The sequence below is a fragment of the Sturnus vulgaris genome, chromosome 4, assembly GCF_052056855.1.
Source record: "Sturnus vulgaris isolate bStuVul1 chromosome 4, bStuVul1.hap1, whole genome shotgun sequence".
Lineage (NCBI taxonomy): Eukaryota > Metazoa > Chordata > Aves > Passeriformes > Sturnidae > Sturnus > Sturnus vulgaris.
Genome location: NC_142246.1, coordinates 50,298,075 through 50,318,100, shown reverse-complemented (window position 1 = coordinate 50,318,100; position 20,026 = coordinate 50,298,075). Strand labels below are relative to the sequence as shown.

Below are 20,026 nucleotides of genomic sequence, written 5' to 3'. Positions count from 1 at the left end.
TTTCACACTTTAACCTCTACCCCTTTATTTAACCTCCCAAAATTATGATTTGTTCACCTTCATGGCAATAAAGAGGCTGTTTCCCTAGAAAGAGCAGCCCAAATACACATGACAGACCAAGCACAAGTGACATGCAGCCTGGGCTAGGCTGGGATGCCTCTGTCTCTGCCTTGGGGGCAAGAGTTTGGCTCTACTCTCTTGTGAAACTGCAAACTCCCTGGTGGGTGATTTCAAGCATCTGCAGGAAGGCAGGCAATGCTTTTGGAGAATCCCATGGATGCCTAAGAGTGCAGTGTCAAAACCTGCTTTGTTTCTTCTGCTCAAAAGAGAACTTCCCCCATACACATCCCATTTAGGGTCAAGCCCAGAGTTTTTATGGCAATGATCCTTAACCAAAGTGATGTTAAAAGCCCTGACTGGTACTGAGGTCAGTTTAAACGGGCCCTTCAGTGATCCAACAAACAAACAGACAAACAAACAAAATCTGATTTTTACACGCTATGGGAAATTTTGAAGTAACTGAATAAAACCAAGGGTCCAAGATAGGCCTCATCCTGCAGCAAGCAAGCCATCTTAGGTAGAATTCAGATGCTCTCTTTCAGGTAATGGCCTTGTTCCACTACAGAGAAGCAAACCTCACATTTGTCAACATGCCAGGGAGAAGCTGAAGTCCCAACTCCATATAGATACAAAAGGACTATAAAGGACAACAGCTGCAATATCAAATCCAACAAACTCACAATGCAAAGTGTTCAAACGCTATGGTCTTTCAGTTCAGTTTATATTATAGTTCTATTGTACCACTTTTCCCTGAATGTATACACTAAGATCCAAATAGTGTCATTCCATCAAAAAAAACTAAATACAAAAGCCAGAAAGAACCTCAATCCAAACCAAACCAAACCAACCACCCACCCTCTGGGTATAGAAAAGACTCACTGATATCTCAGTCACTGCTTTCATGAATATTTATGTGAAATTGGTGACACAATTCATGATTCCTGTCTAGCTGACCATTCTTCTGTGACAGTAACATGATATTTTCCCCATAAAATAGCATATTTTGTCTTATCACCACTGTGATACACTGTATAATTTTTTTACTAGTTGATTCCCCACTGGGAGTTTTAGATGACAACTTTCATGCTATAAGCCATCAACAGTTACAATTTCAATATAAGAAAAAATCTTCCATTAATTATGCAAAATAAATACTATTTAAATCCCCAAGTGGTATAATACCATCACTGTTTCTCTAAAAAAAAGTTTGTACCCCAAAGGAAAATTTTGGTAACATCTTTATTTGAACACATTAATCTACCAAACCAATACACACTTATTGACTGTACTCCTCTGCATGGACACTGTGGGAAGATTAGAAACACGTGTCACAATTTGATGGCCAGGCAATCTGCTCTCCTAACTTGCAGCAGAAAAGCTTTTAGTTACATAACTGTACAGTTCTACCAATTATCGCCTGCCCCCATTTGCTCCAACTGCAAAAACCTGAAGTTGAAGAAGACTGAGATTTCAAAATGGATTTACCTTTTTTACTTTCATTTAAAGCACAAAGAAATTAGACTTTCTTTTTTCTTTTGGTATGCAGACGTGTGAACAGGTAAATACACTGGGCCCATTACAGAGAAACCAGAAATGTTAGAAAGCTTCCTGCAAGGAGCTGCATGTCCCTGGATTTGTCACAAGTCAGAAAAGTATAGCGCAAATCAGTGAACAGAAAATAAAAAGTGCAAAGGTCTGCAATCCCACAAGTTGCAAAAGTCTGAATTTGTCTCGAAAATGGGTACTTGATGGCTATTCTAGGTACTTTGCACAAAGCAGCCTACTTCTTTTATACTTAGCAATAGATGCTGAAATGTATCCAGGAAAAACAAAACAAAACAAATCACCCCCCAAAGATGGAAAGTTGAAAAGCCCAGCACTCAAAATTAACCTTGTCAATTAAAGTTCCAAAAGAGAAGATTAAAATCAGCAGGTAAAAGCAGGGGGAGAAAGATGCTCAAAATAAAGAGTTAGCATTGAGGTTTAACTTATTACGGTCAAACCCCAGAGTTCCTACTGGAAAACTACAATGTTATATACAGTTAATCCAATTAGTATTTTGCTTGGAATAGGATGGAAGAGCTTACAGACTTTACACTTTCCAGGTTTGCAAGTATAGGCTTGAAATGTCCTTGCAATATAAAACCCATATACTCATATTCTGATGAATAGCCTGATTTACAAATGAATTAAAGGGGCAATTTTGCATGCATACAGTATTATGCTCCATCTATCATTTGAAAAGAACTGCAACTGCTTCTAAAGCTATAGTTCTGCCACCCTTCTTTTCCAACTCTAAATTCCTATGAATCTCAGATCTGGAAGATTTCCCAGGCAGCTGAATCAATGCTTTATCTTTCGTTAGGTAAGGGCAAAAGAGATCCAACATTATATTTCCATTCATAAAGGGAGAAACATCCACTAGCCAATAACTCTGTCATAGTCTACATGTCACATTGCAGCTTCATATCACTAAGAAAGAACTTGCAGCAGTGTCCCACCAGGAGCCCACAGGAGAAGTTCTATATCCACTCCACACTGCTAAGTCCACTACCTTTGTCCTTCTTGTTACAAGAAAAAAAATAATTAATGCTCTTACAAGCATTGCATTGAATCTGTTGCTCCTGTTAATTTTGCCAGACATAGCCTGTTTTGCTACACCTGCACAGGTCCTCATTTGGTACTGAAGCTCTTACTGTTAAACAACACATGCAAAGAGATATGAACATTTTTTCATCAAATAATAACAAAAAAATCCCCAGCAGAGTAAAGCAGGAAATTCAATTTTCAATTAAGATCTCCAGGATCTATGCACCTATGGATTTAAACTATGAACACAGGGAATGTAAAGTATGTTTCCTATGTGTGCAGGATTAACAGTAAAAGCAGCTGTGTTCATAATAAAAAAAAAAAAAAAGAAAAAATATCCAGAGGAGGAATTCCACATACTTTCCAATATCACTGATTTCCTCAAAGTGCTGTCAAGTGCATGCCCTTTGTATACTTGTACAAAGTAATCTGTAAAAAGCATTTTTTTCTCCCCTAAGAAGACAGAACTGCTTTATTTACCCAGTGCTTTTCAACTTCCTTTGTATTCTAAAATTGCCAGCTGGACAACAACAAAACTTTTTCTACTCACTATTTCCAGAGATCAGTTCAGGCATCAAATTTCTTGCTGAAGAATTGTCTATCAGAGCCTGTCAACATCCTACCTAAACTCTTAGGGCAGCAAGCTCCAGAACTGTACAACACAATAGAAATGTTTCAAATGTAAAGAACCGTGTAAGTTATTTGAAACTAATATCCTGATCTCCAACAAATTAATTGTTGGTACAATCAGAAAGTTTAAGAAACACTAGTTGTTTTTGGACTCCTTAGATATTTCTCTCTGTTAAGGAAGTTTTCAAGGAAGACATGTGCTACTTCACAAGATTCAAGTTCACAGGACTGCCCTTGCAATTCCTGAGAAATCATGCTTCTGAGCAGCTTTTTATACTTGTTATGATGGATACTTCGATTCACTATACAACCTTAACCTATAGCAGATTATAGATTATATAGACATATAGATATCTATAGACATATAGATTTTTTCCAATTTAACTGTCTATAAAATACCGTTTTATTATAAAAATAGAAACTGGACATGGGGAGACACAGGAGAAATGTTTTTGTCATCCTAATACAAATTAAATTATATTTCTGATAGCTTCACTGTGAGGATTTTTCTTTGATTTATGTCAAAAGAACAAGCAATACTGAAACAGGAACCACTGATTTCAAGTGGTACTAGCAGTGAAGGAAATTCAAAGCTGAGCAGTGTGTTTGCCAGTTTATTTATAGATGACAAAGTGGTATAACAGTGATTTAGAATGCAATGTCTGTTGGCACAAATAAGTCTGTGAATGCTCTTCACATACCTTCCTTCAGATAACTAAATGATCTTCAATATGTACAAACTCAGTCCAAAGATTATTCTGTATGGTTTCCCACTCCAAATGGACATTAAGAACAAAATTTATATTCACAATGCATTAAACACTGTCAATTCAACATTTTTCTATCTGCAACAATTTGGATATGCTGCACTTATTTTCTCATTTGTCAGGTACGTACTTAATTGGTGAAACATTATAGACTGACAGTAAAATACAATTACTGTTTCAAGTGAATTTTCATTCTATGTATTGTAAAATTATATTCCCATCTTCAAATGCCATCAAGTATTAGGAGCAGATATGTAACTCTGTCACCAGCTCCAGAAGCAACATTTGCAAACTCACACATGTATGACAATTAACAACAATCAAGCAAAGATATCTTTTAAAGCACTGTGTAGGGAATAATATCCACCACTTGACAACTTATTCTTTACGTTCACTGAGCTAGGGATGTTTTTGCACTGAGTTCCAAGAGACTGTGCTTGAGCAAAGCAGCACACAATACTAAAAACCTAAGGGAGGAAAACACCCTTTTGAGTTACACTGCAGAATGCAGACTGCAAATCCCAGAGGAGGTTGCTTTGTACAATGTTTTGGAAGTGTTTAGCTGCTTACCATTCCATTAGTGAGCACATGCTTCCAAGAGCTTTCTGCTTTTCAAAGACACCTGGTATTTACAAAGCCTTACTGGCAAAGAAACGATTGCACCATGTAAACCTGCACATGCCTGAGCAGACTTGTGGCTGGTCATTTGTACAGATTTACAAATAAAGACGGTAAAGAGGCTGCATATCCAACGAGAAGTATGTCCTAAAAACTTCTCCGGGCAAGTAGTTTGAAGGAATGAAAAGTTATGAAAGGCTAAGTGAAGAAGCCAAGTGGGAAGGAATACCTACAGTCGACACACAAAGAAAAAGCTAAATCAACTAGACCAACTTTGGTAGCTGAGTCATCAAAGACTGGGCTTCCTCAGAAAAGTCATGAATATGAGGGAAAACAACTACAAGAGCATGAAATTTCATATGCATGAAATTCTCACATGCTTCAAGAACAACTACTGCATTGTTTTTGAAGGGTTTAACTATTAACCAGTAGGCTCTGATTTTCCTCAAAATTTAGTAACAAAGTCACATATAAGGGTCACGTCTTTGATTATACAATCTTACAGCTTGAATGAGGTATGTGTGCAAGCATGTATCTGAGGAATATTATATATTGCCATAGCAATATGAAATGTTCAGAACACCAGTTTTATACCATATATTTTTATTTTTTTCAATCACTAAAGCAAGCAATTTTCTTCCTTATTTTCTGGAGAACAACAAGGAAGAAGTACAAAACAAAAGAAGAAACTCCAGAAATTTTTATTTGCATCTGCTCACTAAAAGGGCAGCTCAAGACACAGTTTGTGGTTAAGTTACATACATTGTTTCATTGCCATGCAGTTCTGTTCCTTTTTGCGAGCTGTTTGAAGAACTTGCAGACTTCATTACTTACTGAAATTAAGGTCACATCATATAGACAGCTCACTAAGTAACTTCTCCTAAGAAAACAACTATGAGACTCAGCATAATGGGCTTTAATATAAATGTTTGTTATACTAAATCTATTGAACAACACAGCTCTATTTCCAAAAGAAGTGCAATCTCATTCATATTAATATCTGCTTATCTAATGTGATTAAATTAGGCTTTCATCTATCTTTTCCCTTCAATCACTGCATGCAAATTGATGAGTTTATACTACCAGAGTGAACTGGCATTAATAAAAAACTGCAATTACAAATTTTCATAAAGAGGCCTGGTTAACCAAAGATAAATCCAGAAACCATTGCCCATACAGGTGTAGCAAAGGAAACCACAAATGAAGCATCAAGGCCACCTTTGCCAATGTTATTTGAAAACTTTTGTTCTTTGCATAGAGGAAAAAAAAGGCAAAGAGCATCTTGGGAAAATCTGTTTTCTGTGCAACACATGAGGACACTACACAGTGTTCTGCTCTGCCAACATTTCCAACTCTAGTGTCTGTACAGATCACCCACGCTCACTCCTTCTCATATGATTTAGTTTTCTCCCACCATCCCCTGAAGGCTAGAACAAATTAATGATACTTGATTTGAAGAGACAGAGTGATAAAAAGTAGAGAAGGGAAAACATCACATCAGAGAAGACCTTCATGACAACAGTCATTAATATTCTCTGGTGAAGGAGGAAGCAAAGCAAACCCCAAACCCTAACCCATGCGGCAGAAGCCCTTCAAAATGTTAAGCCTAGAAAAAATATCTTCAACCCAAAGATTTTAAAAATAGCTCTAAAATATTAATTTTCGTGTCACAATATTATTTGCGGTGTCTCAAAACCAAATAAAAACCAGGTACATAATCCTAGCCATCAGAGGATTCCTTTTGTGTACGCAGGAAACACCAGAAACAAGTCTCAGGAAACAGGCTCTACCAAGTGCTGTAAAACCTACACTGGCAGAGAACAATCCCTTCTCTCCATGCCCCTACTCCAGCTGAATGTTTCAGAAGAGTAAGTTGGTATCACAGCAGTGAGGTGCCAAATGAAAATTTTCAATTCCAGATCAAAGTCACATAATGGAATGATCGTAGATAGGGGATGGTGATCTAGTGAATATTTTACAGAACTTTTTTTCCAAGATCAACAGAGGCAGGTGCTTTCATCACATATACCAGAAGGTGCTGGATTAGGCCACAGAGGGAGAAACAAAACGTGACAGGACTAAATCAGCATTCATTCTCATATCCATGAAAGAAACAACCAGCTCCTCCCCTGCCACCCTCCCAAGGTTAGCACTGCCCCCGAGCATCCTCCGTAACAAATGCCAAAGCAAGTATACTGTTGTCATCTCCTGTTAATGCACCTTTAGCATCAGGGAGCAATGCATATTCCACAAATAACCTCATCAGGAGGATTACCTGTGAGGAAAGTGCTTCATTGGTGTTTTGGTCAGAATTTCCAGCTCATTTCCTGAGATCAAGGTTACTTATAGCAATAGGAAAATTCTCTTATCCTCAGTTTTACAGATGTGAAAAACAAAGGCCCAAGGAATTTTAACATTTTATAAGGTCACAGGTTCAGTCAGCAAGAAGGCAGGCATAGCCTGAGTGGGAGCAACGTATCCTTATACTGCTGCATCCAATTCAATACACCAGAAGCAGACAGCCCTTTCAAGGAGGAAGGAAGATCGTGCAGAAGAAGCAGGCACAGCTTGGCTATAAATACAATGCTCCAAATGAAATTTGGAAATTTAAAACAAGACAAAATGAGAAAAGGAGTTTTGAAGAGGAGAAGCTCAAATAACAGGATTTTTTTTTTAAGGGTGTTTTAATTCAACTCTTAGGAACAGGTTTCTCTACAATCAGTATTTCTCTCAGCAGCACTAATCCCAACCCCACTAAAGTTAAAACACAGGCACTAGTATTTATTACATGGATACAGTGATAGTTATATAAAACCCAAATAAAGCCTCAGTTATTTACAGGGGCTTGATGGATAGTATCCATGATGCATAATATAGTTTGCTTTTCTTACTATAGAATTTTAGAGCAGTATTACCATCACAGACTGCAATCCAATCACCTTCCAAGAACTCAACAACGTACAAGATTTTACAGGTAGCAGTATTAGCATGTCAAGCTCCAGTACATGAATACCTAGTATGTAAAAACCCAACCACAAAACCTTCATGCTGGCTGGTAATACATTTTTATCTGGGGATAACGTTTGCTGTCACAGTTTCCTCATTCTGTACCATCACATCCCTACTTTATGTTTCATCCTATCCCCACTAAGTGTTTTATTAAGAATCAGAAGCAACACTATTATAAAGAACATACACTATTCCTTCAGTGCAACGATTTGTCTTATCAGTGGAAACCAAACATTCGCTCACCAAAAAAATTGCATTTGTTTGTTACCTTTGTATCTATAGCACTCCATACTTCCCAGAAATAGAAGGGAAAATTAAAATATTTCTCAAATTCCTGAGTTCTTAATTAGCAACCATCAGTATGAACATGGATACTTGTATGCATCCTGAGTTGGAAGAGACAGAACAATTAACCTAAAGAAGTTCAGTGAAGTTCAGCATTTGGGCTATATTCAGAGCCACGAATGAAAAGAACCAGCAGCAAAGACCTACTGAGCTTTTAATCTCAGTTTTTGCACCTATTTTAGTGGCTTAAGCTACTACTGTAATCCAGCCTTTCTGCACTATAGGTGTTCATGTGATAGTATATGGGTAAAACAGAAAGGAAAGCAAGCAATGAGCAAGTTTCCCCAATTCTAGTTTAAGACACAGATAATTACTTTTTGAAATTACAGAATCTAAATAAATTACATTATCAAAGTTTTCTGCAAAATCTAATTCTGGTGAAAAGTGCTTAACCTCTGTGGAAAGTGCTTTCAAGAGCATGCTCTCCAAAGTAATTTTTTGTCTTGGTAAAAAGCTCACAGGATAATTAGTTAGGAGAGCCAGCGCAAGGAGGAATTGACCACACTGATTTCCCCTTTGATGAAAACATAAACCTAAACATGATCTTGACTAGATGGTTAAATCCATATGCTAATCCTAAATCAACATGAATCATAGAATGGTGGGGTTAAAAGGCACCTTTAAGAATAGCTAGTTCTAGAAGTAAACTGCTATCACTTAATATGTATGAAAATAAACCCAAAGAAGTCATGTTGATGAACTGAATAGCCTTAATTATGTTTTTTTGTATAACCTTGTTATTAGGCACATAATGAGTGCAAGCAAGTTAGAAAGGACTCAGGGCAGCACTAGGGGTGGCAGCCAGGCATATTTGGGCTAGTTCTTGCTCTATGCTCCTCAAGCAAGCTAACCAGTCCTTGACACTATATCAAGAATTGTTTTCCTAAAGTCTGGCTGAAGAGGGAAAAAAACCCAAAAAGTCAAAGAGGGGAGTGACAGAAAAGAAGTATTATTTTAGCAGACAGCCACCAACTACATCACATGCAGTAAGTTGTTATGGGAGGTAAGAGAGTACTGCTATTCAGAAACAGAGGTAAGAAGAAAAGGCCACCAACTTGCAAAGAAAGTATCAGGTGAAAAAAACTGAAGAAAAATTCTGTTACTCTGAGCTGGATTTTGGCACTCTTCTGGTCTGTAGTCTACCAGAAAACTCAAATACAACATCATTTTAGGCTTCTAATGTTGAGTTAGTAAATATATTTTTAATGATTACAGACCAGACATTCCTAGGAAAGATAAGTAAGTGTTTAATATGCTGCCTATCAGTCAAACCAAGATTTCATTGGCATTTCGTAAGTGAATTAAGTGTATATATATTCAGTATCTCCAACCAAGGATCTCCACATCCTACACTTTGCACTTGTGGGGTAAAGGACTCTGCTGCTTCAATCAACCCCAGTCAAACAGATAATACAGTTATATGTAACACAATCCTATCAGAACACACAGCAAAATAATGCTTGAATCGGGCAGTAAGGGATGAGCATTTCCTTGTTCCCATTCCATGCAAATTGGGTATTGGTGATTTTTTTTTTTAAACACAACACCATGCTCATGCAGAGATTGAAGAAGTTAAACCATTATTTCAGAAGAACTTTCCTTTTTAACTCTCTTGCTCCCTAGAATGACTCATATTTCAGAAGGAACATTGTCTGCTTTTGGCTAAGATCCAATACATTATCAGTTTAAATCATTACAGAAAATGTTCTTTCCAACAATAATATACCACAATACTAACCCCTAAACCAGCCATAGATTAGTTTACTTTTATCCTGAAAAAAGGAAAAAAACCCTTTTCATGATATTAAAAAAACTGCATTTATCTTCCTCATCTCTCTTTAACATGCAGTTCTCACAGCTTTAAATTCAGCTCACAACTATAAGAAACAAGGACCATGAAAACATTCCTGGTGAAAAATGATTTGACAAAAGCCATCAGCTGGAAATGCTCACAGTAACAGTATCTTTTTTACTTGAAATTCTTCATCTAGCATGTTATTAATCCATGTGGTGTTTGTGGCTCCTCATAATCACTAAATTTCAGAGAGAAATGCCACTTTTCACCACCTCGTTCCATCCCATGAGGGCTGGTGGCAAGCTGACCTCTGCAGTATGTGCTTCTGTTCAACAAAGCAGAGTCAAGAAAAACCCAAGGAAGTGCTCAAAACCACAGGCCCTTATCAAGGCAGCTCCAGGAGTCTCTCTGACCAGAGTCCTTCGCTAGAACAATGAAATCATCACCCAAAATGGTGAAACATCATGGGAAGCTGAACATTCACTAAAACAAAAGTTACTATTACCAAAACCCTCAAAACCCAAATGCCAAATGAAGGGTCAACTTTCCCACACAGTCAAGGCAAATGCAGTAAACCCAGTAATGTTACTAATTTTCTTGCAACAAAATTGCTGTCACTGGTGAGGAAAACAGCCAACACACAAGATGCCATTGCGTTTTTAAGCAATCACGTCTGCATCTACTCTGGATTTATAAGGCTGTATGGATCCATTGATACTTACAGGTGCTTAAATTTTACACTGTTGCTTACTGCCATCCACATATTATCAGACAAAGTTTGGACTCCAGCATCTTTAAAGAAATCGTAACTCCATTTCAACAGACCTTCACTATGAGGAGTGGGTCCACTCAGATTTCCTGTTCATTCATTTCTTTATTAATGTCTAACTCCCTTTGTTTTCTATAATGAGTAGCTTAACTGTCTTTTTTTTTTACAGGAGAATAGCGAACCTGCTATCTTCTACACTGACAGCATTTATATTATTTTTTATGCGTAATTCTAGCTACTCTATTCCTTGCTTGCAAACAGGCAAGAGGCTTTATTCCCAAGAACGTGCTGCCTTGATTTAAGGAAATCAAATCCTTTGTCCTCATTATACACTCCTTTATGAAGCACTGATTGCTGCTGCTTCTCCCTTGTAATGGTTAGTACAAGAGATCGGTCAAATTTGGCTCTCAACAGTCCAGCAATTTTAGGGAAACAATTCTTTTGTGGATTTGATACTGTCAAGTGAAAAATGTGTACTAAGAAAAAAAATTGCACTATTTGCACTTCATGGACTTTCCAGGCTGCTTGCTTCTCTTTTGGACTGCAATAACCTGGTTACTTGAAGTGACCTAAAGGCAGAAACCTTTCAGGCATATAAAAATAATAAAATTCTAATGCATTCATATGTTTGTTAGAGCTTGCCTGTGCCTCACTGAAACTGTAGAAATTACTTGGCAGTCTCTTTTTTAGTCTCTTGTATCTGGCTAAGTAATAATAATTTTAAAAACCCCTCTTGGATCATAAACCCGTATTTATTACATCCAAAAGTTTTCATGTACTCCAGAAGTTTTATAACCTATATATTCATTGAAAATTTCATACGATATTCTTGTGTATCTATATTTCAAATTGAAATATTTACTACTGAACTTGGTAAAAAAAATTCAACAAAGACCTTTAACAGTCTGTCTACTATAAACAGACTGATAGAAAGCTGAAATGCATGTGCCCAAAAGAAAAAAAAAGCAGCAAAATTAACAGAAGATTCTTATTAAAAAAAAGAAGACATATAATTGTAACAAAAAAAAATATGAATCAGTGCAGACAGGACCTTATCTTCAGAAAACACACAAGTAAGGCAATCAGGTTTTAGAAGACCATCACCCACAAAAGAATATAATTGTGTATGTATCTTTTTGGTGACCAAGCAAAGCAGGGATATCTGTACATCACAAGAAGTAGAGCTGATGAATGTGCTATGAAATAATGCAAGAAAAGAACAGGCTTTCAACCCACTTTTCTCCTTTTTCATGTGGTCTCAGACAACAGACAATTCTGAAATTTAAAAAAAAATTAAACCCCCTCAACAGCTAATTCTCTTACCTCAAAAGAATGCACATACAGCTAGGGTATACTTGAGGTTTTCCTCCAAAGAACAGACACATATATGTTAGTCCTTTTTTTAAGAATTATGAAAGCTTAAAAGAATATTTTAAGAATTAAATGCATGAAGAAAAGTCATCTTTGCTAATTTTGAATACTTTTTCAGCTTTGTTTAAAGGCTCACTGAAACTGAACAACACAGAAAAGACCTAGAACTCTGGAAACGTTTTGACAATTTCTCTTAGAGGATCAAGGATTAGAAATTTGCCATGGACAACATTACTTCCATTAACAGTGGACAAGAGACATCTCTTCCATCGAGGACTGACCAAGTACGCAGCTGCAAGGGATCCCAGGATCTGGGCAGGGTCTAGAAGATCCTCCTCCAATTCTGGAAGCGTCTGAGCTGCCCCTTCCTAGCTGAGCAAGGAACAATTTCCAGTCCTAAGCTTCAGCAGGAAGGGACTCAGGACTTTCTTTGTGCCTCTCTCATTGATCTAGTCTTAGAAACAAACAGCAGCAACAAGGGAACTGAAAGAACAAAGCCACATCGGGCTTCCGTGCCTAGCAAGGCTTCTGCACCAGGCACAAATCTTGCAAGTCCAGAAAGCAGTTTTTTCCTTTTTTTCCTTTTAAAATTACAACAAAGCTCTACGACACGTATTCAAATCTCTGTTAAAAAATCCCAAACCAACAAAACAAAAAACCCAACAACAAACAACAACAAAACCATAAAAAATCTATTTAATGCTATTTAAATTGCACATTCCTTGCAAGTAATCAGTAGTAGCATGGATAACAATAAGGATCAGATGTGATTTGCATTGGAGCAATGATTCTTAATATTTCCTATACTCCCTGTCACACAGATCTCATTTACAGACTAGTGTATCCGAAAAAAAACACCTCCAGAAATGTTTGCAAAAGAGAACAAAATACCTAAATAAACACTTACTGCTTGTCTTCTTTGTGAGTTTAGTACTCAAAGTTAGTAAGTATCATGGTCTTTCTTGTTTTGTTTTAATTACACTGTCCTTTTGGGCACAGAAGATGATGTTCTGAAATGCCAAAAGAGTCTCACACCCTGGAAAGGTATTCCAAGATACCATTATTAAGAATAGGACTAATCCTGTCATCTTTCTGTAGATCATTCATAATAATGATTTGTGGAATTATTTCACACCTGACTAGCCAAAATGCTTTTCTATATTGAGGTTCTGTCTTTGTAACAGAGGTTTTTATTTGCCACCTACAAGAACAGTATTCTGTGAAGTTCCTTTTTAAGTAAAAGGGTAAAGAACCATCATTTAAGATAATTTTTCAGTGGACAGCAGCACTGCTGTGGTTTTCAAGGCAGCCCTTGAGCATGGACACTTTAATTATCTAAGCTTATTAACTAGAAAGATATAAATCATCATTACAACATGAAACAGAGTGCAACATTTAAAACTCAATTAGCGACAATGCAAGCAAGTGGTAAGCTGCAAAACCTGGCTTTTCTATGAAATCAAAAATTTAATAGCAGAATCAGCACCTGCCTCTTTTGCTACTTTAGTGCTGGGCAACCAGGAGATATTTCTCTGCTGTAAATGGCAACAGTAAAAGAGTTTATTTGGTAACTTAAAAGGCAATTATTCCTTTTACCTTCACTTTTTATAATTCTTATCTACAGTACTCTAATACTCATTATTGGCTGATGCAGCTTTTGAGCTGCTAACCAGCATGAAGTCATTTTGTTAGCATTTGTAAAAACAGAAAGCTATTTAATATTAAGAGTGTATGTTGGTTTTAAAATACATTAATTCACTAAACTTCTAGAAACTGAAAATTCACATTTTGCAATTGCTGACATATACGTTCCTCAAACCAGAGAAATGGAGTGTCAAGAGAAGAGGAAAGCACAAGGTGTAAGAGGAACAATTTCTAAACTGAAAGAGGTCACTTTACCAGTTCTTCAAACTCCCTTCACAAACTAAGTGATTATTCTACAAAAAACAATGGTAATTTTCTGCATTCAGGAGGAAATAAAAAAGGCTGTATTTTTCTTCAAAGACCATGTGTGTCCTGAGCAAAATACATATTAAATAACAAAAGTAAAAATGTTTGTTTCTGGTACCTGGTTAGGAAATCATTACAGGATAAAAAGGGTGCCTAAATACCAACAGAGGGAAAATATAATGATTTAATCATGGTTTAGTTGTCTTTTGTTGGCCTGTTTAGAATGGAGACAACGAGAGGTTCAGTGTGATAAATGAAGACTTTTCAAGAAATTACATAAAGAGCAACACTAAGGAAAAAATACAATCATGCAAATATATCTATAAACTTCTGAAATAAAGTATAGGCACAGTGTTAAAATTGTTCTGAATATATCCTTTACAACAGTGACTTCCTACTTTAGATTTGCTCTTTCCCCGTGCTTCGTTTCATCCTATTTTTCAGTAAGTCCAGACAAAGACAGCAGAGCTACAGCAGGAGAGAAGGAAGGGAGCACAGTTTTCTAGGCCCCTGCTTGTCCTGACAATGGCACTGCATCAAAACCTGTGACACACAGAATTGATTCCCAGTCTCAATGCCCGAACAAGCTCACACTTAACTGGAAGGCCAGGAATAAATGAAGTGCAGATGCGAAAAAAAGTAATTCCTGAATAGAGTTTTGAGACAACAACTGTCATCTAATAATCTACCATTGTATTTTATTTTTTAAACTATGTAAACCAGGAAAAAAAGCTGCCATTTTGAAAGGAATGAGTCAACAAAACCAGTGTATGTTCAAAGTCAGAATCAAGTTTCATGCTTAGTCCAAGGCAATTTTTACAGAAAATAGGTCCTCTGTAATTGTCAGTCTAATGCTACCCATGTATATGAGTCATACACAGATTTTGCATCCCAGACAAAAATTCTCCCTCATTGCTGCTGTATTATTAGACAGATACTTATCTAAATAGAAAACAAAACAAAAAGTATATGGCTGTTTTCAGTGAAAACCGTCAGGAAAAAAAGATTAAAAATAGCATATGAGGCTGCAAAACGACACTGAAGTTTAACACTCTCTCCAAGCCTTTAAACTCTGCTAAGTCCTGTAATTTTTATACTTTATCTATCAAGAAAAGCTGCACCAGCTCAGACTCCCATTTGGTATGAATCAAGCATCTGTGTAAGAGTCATCATGAAGGCAGCATCCCCTCTTGCACTGGACTTACGCTGCAGCACGGCAGGTGACATTCATGGTGGCACTGCAACGACTGGTGTGGAGCCAGGTCATCCTGCCTTGTGTGGCTGGGCTGAACAAAGACCAGAATGGATGGCCACTAGACTCAAGAACCACTGCAAAACACATGATAGCCTACAGCAGGTGGAATTATTCCTTTCCACAACTATCTACGTCTCATTTTTTCTTGTTAAAAAAAATAAAAATACCTCTTCAGAAAGACTTTGTGCTGTTAGTTAATCAATGCATAGTATTCACAATGCAAAATGGTTGTCAAACATTAGGTGGCTACTCTGCAATAAAGTAAGGCAGTATCTGCTGGCTGCACTTCAAATTCCTTTTTAAGGATTGGGAAGAGCAGTGTCTGTAAAATGCAGGGGTAGGTCCTTGTGCTACACTGAGGAGCCCCATTTACACTAGCCACTAAATTGAGCAGGTGTACAGCCTACAATACAATACAATACATTCAGCCCTCACTTCAGAAACTCATGCAAATTCTTTTCTCTCTCAATTCAGCTTTATTTGATTTTTTTCCATTCAAACCTAATTCTGCTTCTCTGCACCTCCGGGGGAAGCAGTTCCTCTTGTATTAGGTTTAGAGAGAGCATGCCTGATGTTAATACTGCACGGGAATGCATCAGATAGACACATTATTAGAAAAGGATTTACAGCATTCCCAGTTGGAAATAAACTATGCAAACCAGAAATTACTAAATCTAAACAAAACCTGCTTACAAGATGCATTGGCATGAACAAGAATTAAGGAAAACATCCCGAGTCCTACCTATTTTTACAACTAATTACCAACAAGTGTCATTAGATCATTTTCCTTCACCTCAGCTGTTCATCTCAAGGGTTTACCTTTGGCAGGATGACAGAAAAAGGAAGAAAAAAAAATCCACTTACTCCAAGCCTAGAGTCAATGTTTTCTTGGAAAGATGAAGTCCACAGCTCAAAACACAATCTACTGTGTAGCACAACAGCTTTAGAAAAGCATTATTATTTAACTTAGACTAGTAACAATTACAGTGGGTATGACTAAAACCCCCAGAAGGACCCGAAATACTGGAAGAAACATCATGTTATAGATTTGAAATAAAGGAAATGAAAGACCCATATGGTAAAACTTTACTTTCATAAAGATTTAACATAATCAGTGGCATAATCCACGCAGGATTAAGTTCTAACCAAATGAGCTGTCATAAACTGAAGACAGACCAAGAGACTGTACAACTAAATGGAGAGTTCACAGGAGGTAACATGCTCTTCATGTTCCAATCTCCTTTGTCCTGCCAGTGCCTCTCAAATGCTCTAATCCATAAATGGATCAAAGCCATAGCAGAGATTAACAGCAGCTGGCCAGCAGGAATAGGGAATCTCCCCAAAAACAAGGTAAATTAGCCCACCTGAAGCTCCAAACTCTGCAATCAAACCAGTGTAGATGTCCGTGCTAACCTGCTTGGCCAATGACTCCTGGTTTCCTTGCAGCAGATCACTGCAACTGCAGGAAGAAAAAGGTTGCCAGGTGGGAGCTTTCACTCACAGGTGAGAAGTGCACACTGAGGAAGGCACCTATCTCGAGTGGGTGGTGGTGGGTTTTGGTTTTGCCTACCCACACGCTCACGGTTGGAGAACACACACAAGTTTAAGCAAATGGTCCAGAGCAGACTGCCAACAAACTGACAAGCCCCAGACATGCATATAAGCAATGACTGGAGAGGAATCATTCCCCCAGTCTTATGAAATATCATCCCAGTAACACCAGCTCCATGGAAATCTGGACAGTGTTACTGGATGGTTGCTCTGTGCAGCTCATGTTGCTCTCTCACAAAAAATATCTCTTATTGCACACTCGAAGATGGAGAAGAATCCCATTAGCATTTCTATCAAAAGGGCTTTGAAACCAAATCCTGGAGTTAACAAGCATGAAACATCAACCACAAAACACATCTAAAAAGCTTTTAGCTTCCCGGGAAGGTTTTGGCTTTTTTTCCTCGCTACTTTCCTTAACAGCAAATCAAATAATAATAACAAATGGTTCTGATAATTAAATGCCTCCACATGTTACTGGAGGTGTTCATTTCATTGCACTTACATAGAAATACAATAAGTGTATGCTATGCTGCAGCAGAGTTTATTCTTCAAGAGTACACTTCATGTACTTCCTCAAGAAAGAAAATTATTAACTCACCAGATGCAATAGATACATTTCTCCATTATCAAGATCAAGACAAAACAAACCATAACACAAATTATTATATACTAACCTGAACTCCTACATTAAAGAAAAAACCAAGAGCTATAAATAAGAAGACCTATTCCTCACCTGATGATAATTCCTAACTATATATCTGTAGAGGTGTAAAGGAATTACAGCAATATCTTTTTCACTTCAAAGACTTAACTCACATCTTCATGTACTAACTTCTGCTTGGACTCATAAAGAGGACTTGGTAGGCTGTGTTGCCTTTCCAACACAAAAGCTAGAAGATTCAAAAAAAGTCAGAAAAGACAGCATGTTGCCTAATGGCTCCTAACAGAGGACTAGGCAGGCTACCGTAAAGGACAAAGACAATCCAAGTACCAAAGAAAATATTTCTTCTTCCATTGTATTAGTGTAAAGAAAGTGCCCGTGACTTTATGATACTGACAAACATAAGAGGAGAAAGTAACTTTCAAGACAGAGCCTAGAAAAGTGCAATGACTTTGAAAATCTCATAAAACTCATAAAAATGCTTCAAAAATATCAATACCCATCTTCTTACTACTCTTAATTATTCATAATCACTGTTACTTATTAGTAAGCAATCTCATGCTGGAATTTTTCCTCTATTTTATCCTTACAGAACTGACTTAACAACTGTAATTTACTTCATGGGTTGTAGAAAGCTGACTACCTTTCCACCTTTGACAACTTTGCATCTTTCTGACTCATGGTGATACAGTAAAACAAGTGCACAATTCACTTGCAGAAATGAATCTCTATCTCCTTCAAATAAGCTCTTTGCAATTCATTCTCCCAACGCATAATAGCAAGGTTTATAACCCCAGCAGGAGGCTGGGCTAATAACACTGCTTTTCCCACATGGGAACAGCAACTGTAAGAACATGTGCACTAGCATACTCAAAACATGCAATTATTAGTTTGAATAAGATACCAAAGTGGTAAAATATCTTAATGGGGGAAAATAATTTCATTTGGATGCTGAATGATCCACAGCAAAGACATCTCATTTTCTTTTTTTTTTAACTCCCAAACTGATAGCATCCTCTTCTGGCATGAATTGTTGTTATTAGTCACAGAAGCTTTTTTAAGATTATTTATTAAGTCAAGTTTCTCCAGCCAAGAAATCACAGGAATGTAACTTCATCAGCATGAAGAACAGATGGACATTCCCAACAGGATCTCCGATTCCCTCCCAAGTCCAGCCTCCTCTTCCCAGCATGCTCAATATTCTTAAGTGATGGGATAGAGGTTTGGCTGCCAGCACTACTATCCACGAGCTCAATTTGCAGAGTGCCCACTTCAGTTACCTGGCCCACCCAGTCATGTTGCAGGAGCCAAATATCAGTGATTTGCACGATGTTCAGGCTCCTCTCATTTTCCGCTGACAAAGCACTACTGTTCCTCCACTGGATATGTTTTGCCAACAGAGACAAGAGTAAATAAAAATAATGCAACTGAGCTAGTCTTTTAATATACCTCCAATGGCTTAAACGACAGTTCTTTGTACAATAGAAGTTCAACCCCCTAAGTATGGCACCATTTTTGAAAAGGAAATCCTACTAAATTCAATTGATAGCTCTTGGACTCTTCTGTTTTTCTTCTTAATTTTGCTCCATCTCCAGTGAAACACTGTAAATCAGGCGGAAGCACCAACTCCCGCCAGCACCTACACTGGAAGACTTCACAAGAACAGACTTGTGCTTCTAAATTTTCAATATACTGAAGCAAATTTACTTTCAAGATTGGTTGTTCTTTTCTCATTGTACTTTAAAGCTATTTCAGAGATACATTAAAGAGGCTTTTGAATTATTTTTTTAGCATTGCATACAGTTCCATCTTTATACTGCAGTATGAAAAAAAAATCACCAAGAATTCTAGCTCTTGTGTTAATTTTAAAAAAATCATGTGGCTACTTCTACCCTAATGCTGCTTTCTGAAGCCCTCAGAGGGCTAACTAAAGACTAAAAAACTTTCCAGTGATATCACACTACAGGAAGATATCATGCATGCACTGAGAACAGTTCAGTCAACTGCACCTCTCATCATAGACAGCAAAAGCCACATTCTTCTTCTAAACACCCTGCAAGGTGGTTTCCTAATTGCACACTGCTGCAATGTCCTGGGGCCTCTTTTAATATCTGTAGGGAAAAGTACTTTCTCATCCCAAATGTTTGTAACCCATATGGTCTAGATCATCCCAGGTTTGGCACTTACTCTGATCCTGTCAATCAGCACTTATCACAGGGGAGAGGCTTTGCCCAGGAAGATGACTACTCAACCACTGGTTGACCCTTTTAACCTTATTTCTGTTTGGTGCAACTTCAGACAAGAGACATTGCTGCTTACATTACTGCCAAAGCTGCTGGTCAAGTTCCTATGAAGTTCAACCAGGGTGCTGGACTCTGCACTGGGAAGAGGTGACCCTGGTTGTACAGACTGGGGAGTGAGCTGGAAAGTAGTGCTGTGGAAAGGGACCTGAGGGTCCTGCTTAACAGAAAGCTGACTATGAATCAGCAGTATCCTGGCAGCCAAGAAGGCCAATCATGTCCTGGGGTACATCAGGCACAGCATTTTCAGCCAGGCCTGAAATTGTGTCGGGGTGGTTTAGGTTGGATACTAGAAAAAAGTTTTTCATCAAGAAGGCTCCCCAGGGCAGTGGGCACAGTACAGCCTGACAGAGTCC

General features: G+C 37.6%; 1 protein-coding gene across 4 annotated transcripts in view; it reads right to left on the bottom strand.

Moving 5' to 3' along the window:
• Nucleotides 1-20,026, bottom strand: part of PPP3CA (protein phosphatase 3 catalytic subunit alpha) — a 166,928-nt gene that overhangs the window by 51,247 nt on the left and 95,655 nt on the right. The gene's annotated exons all lie outside the window — the stretch shown is intronic.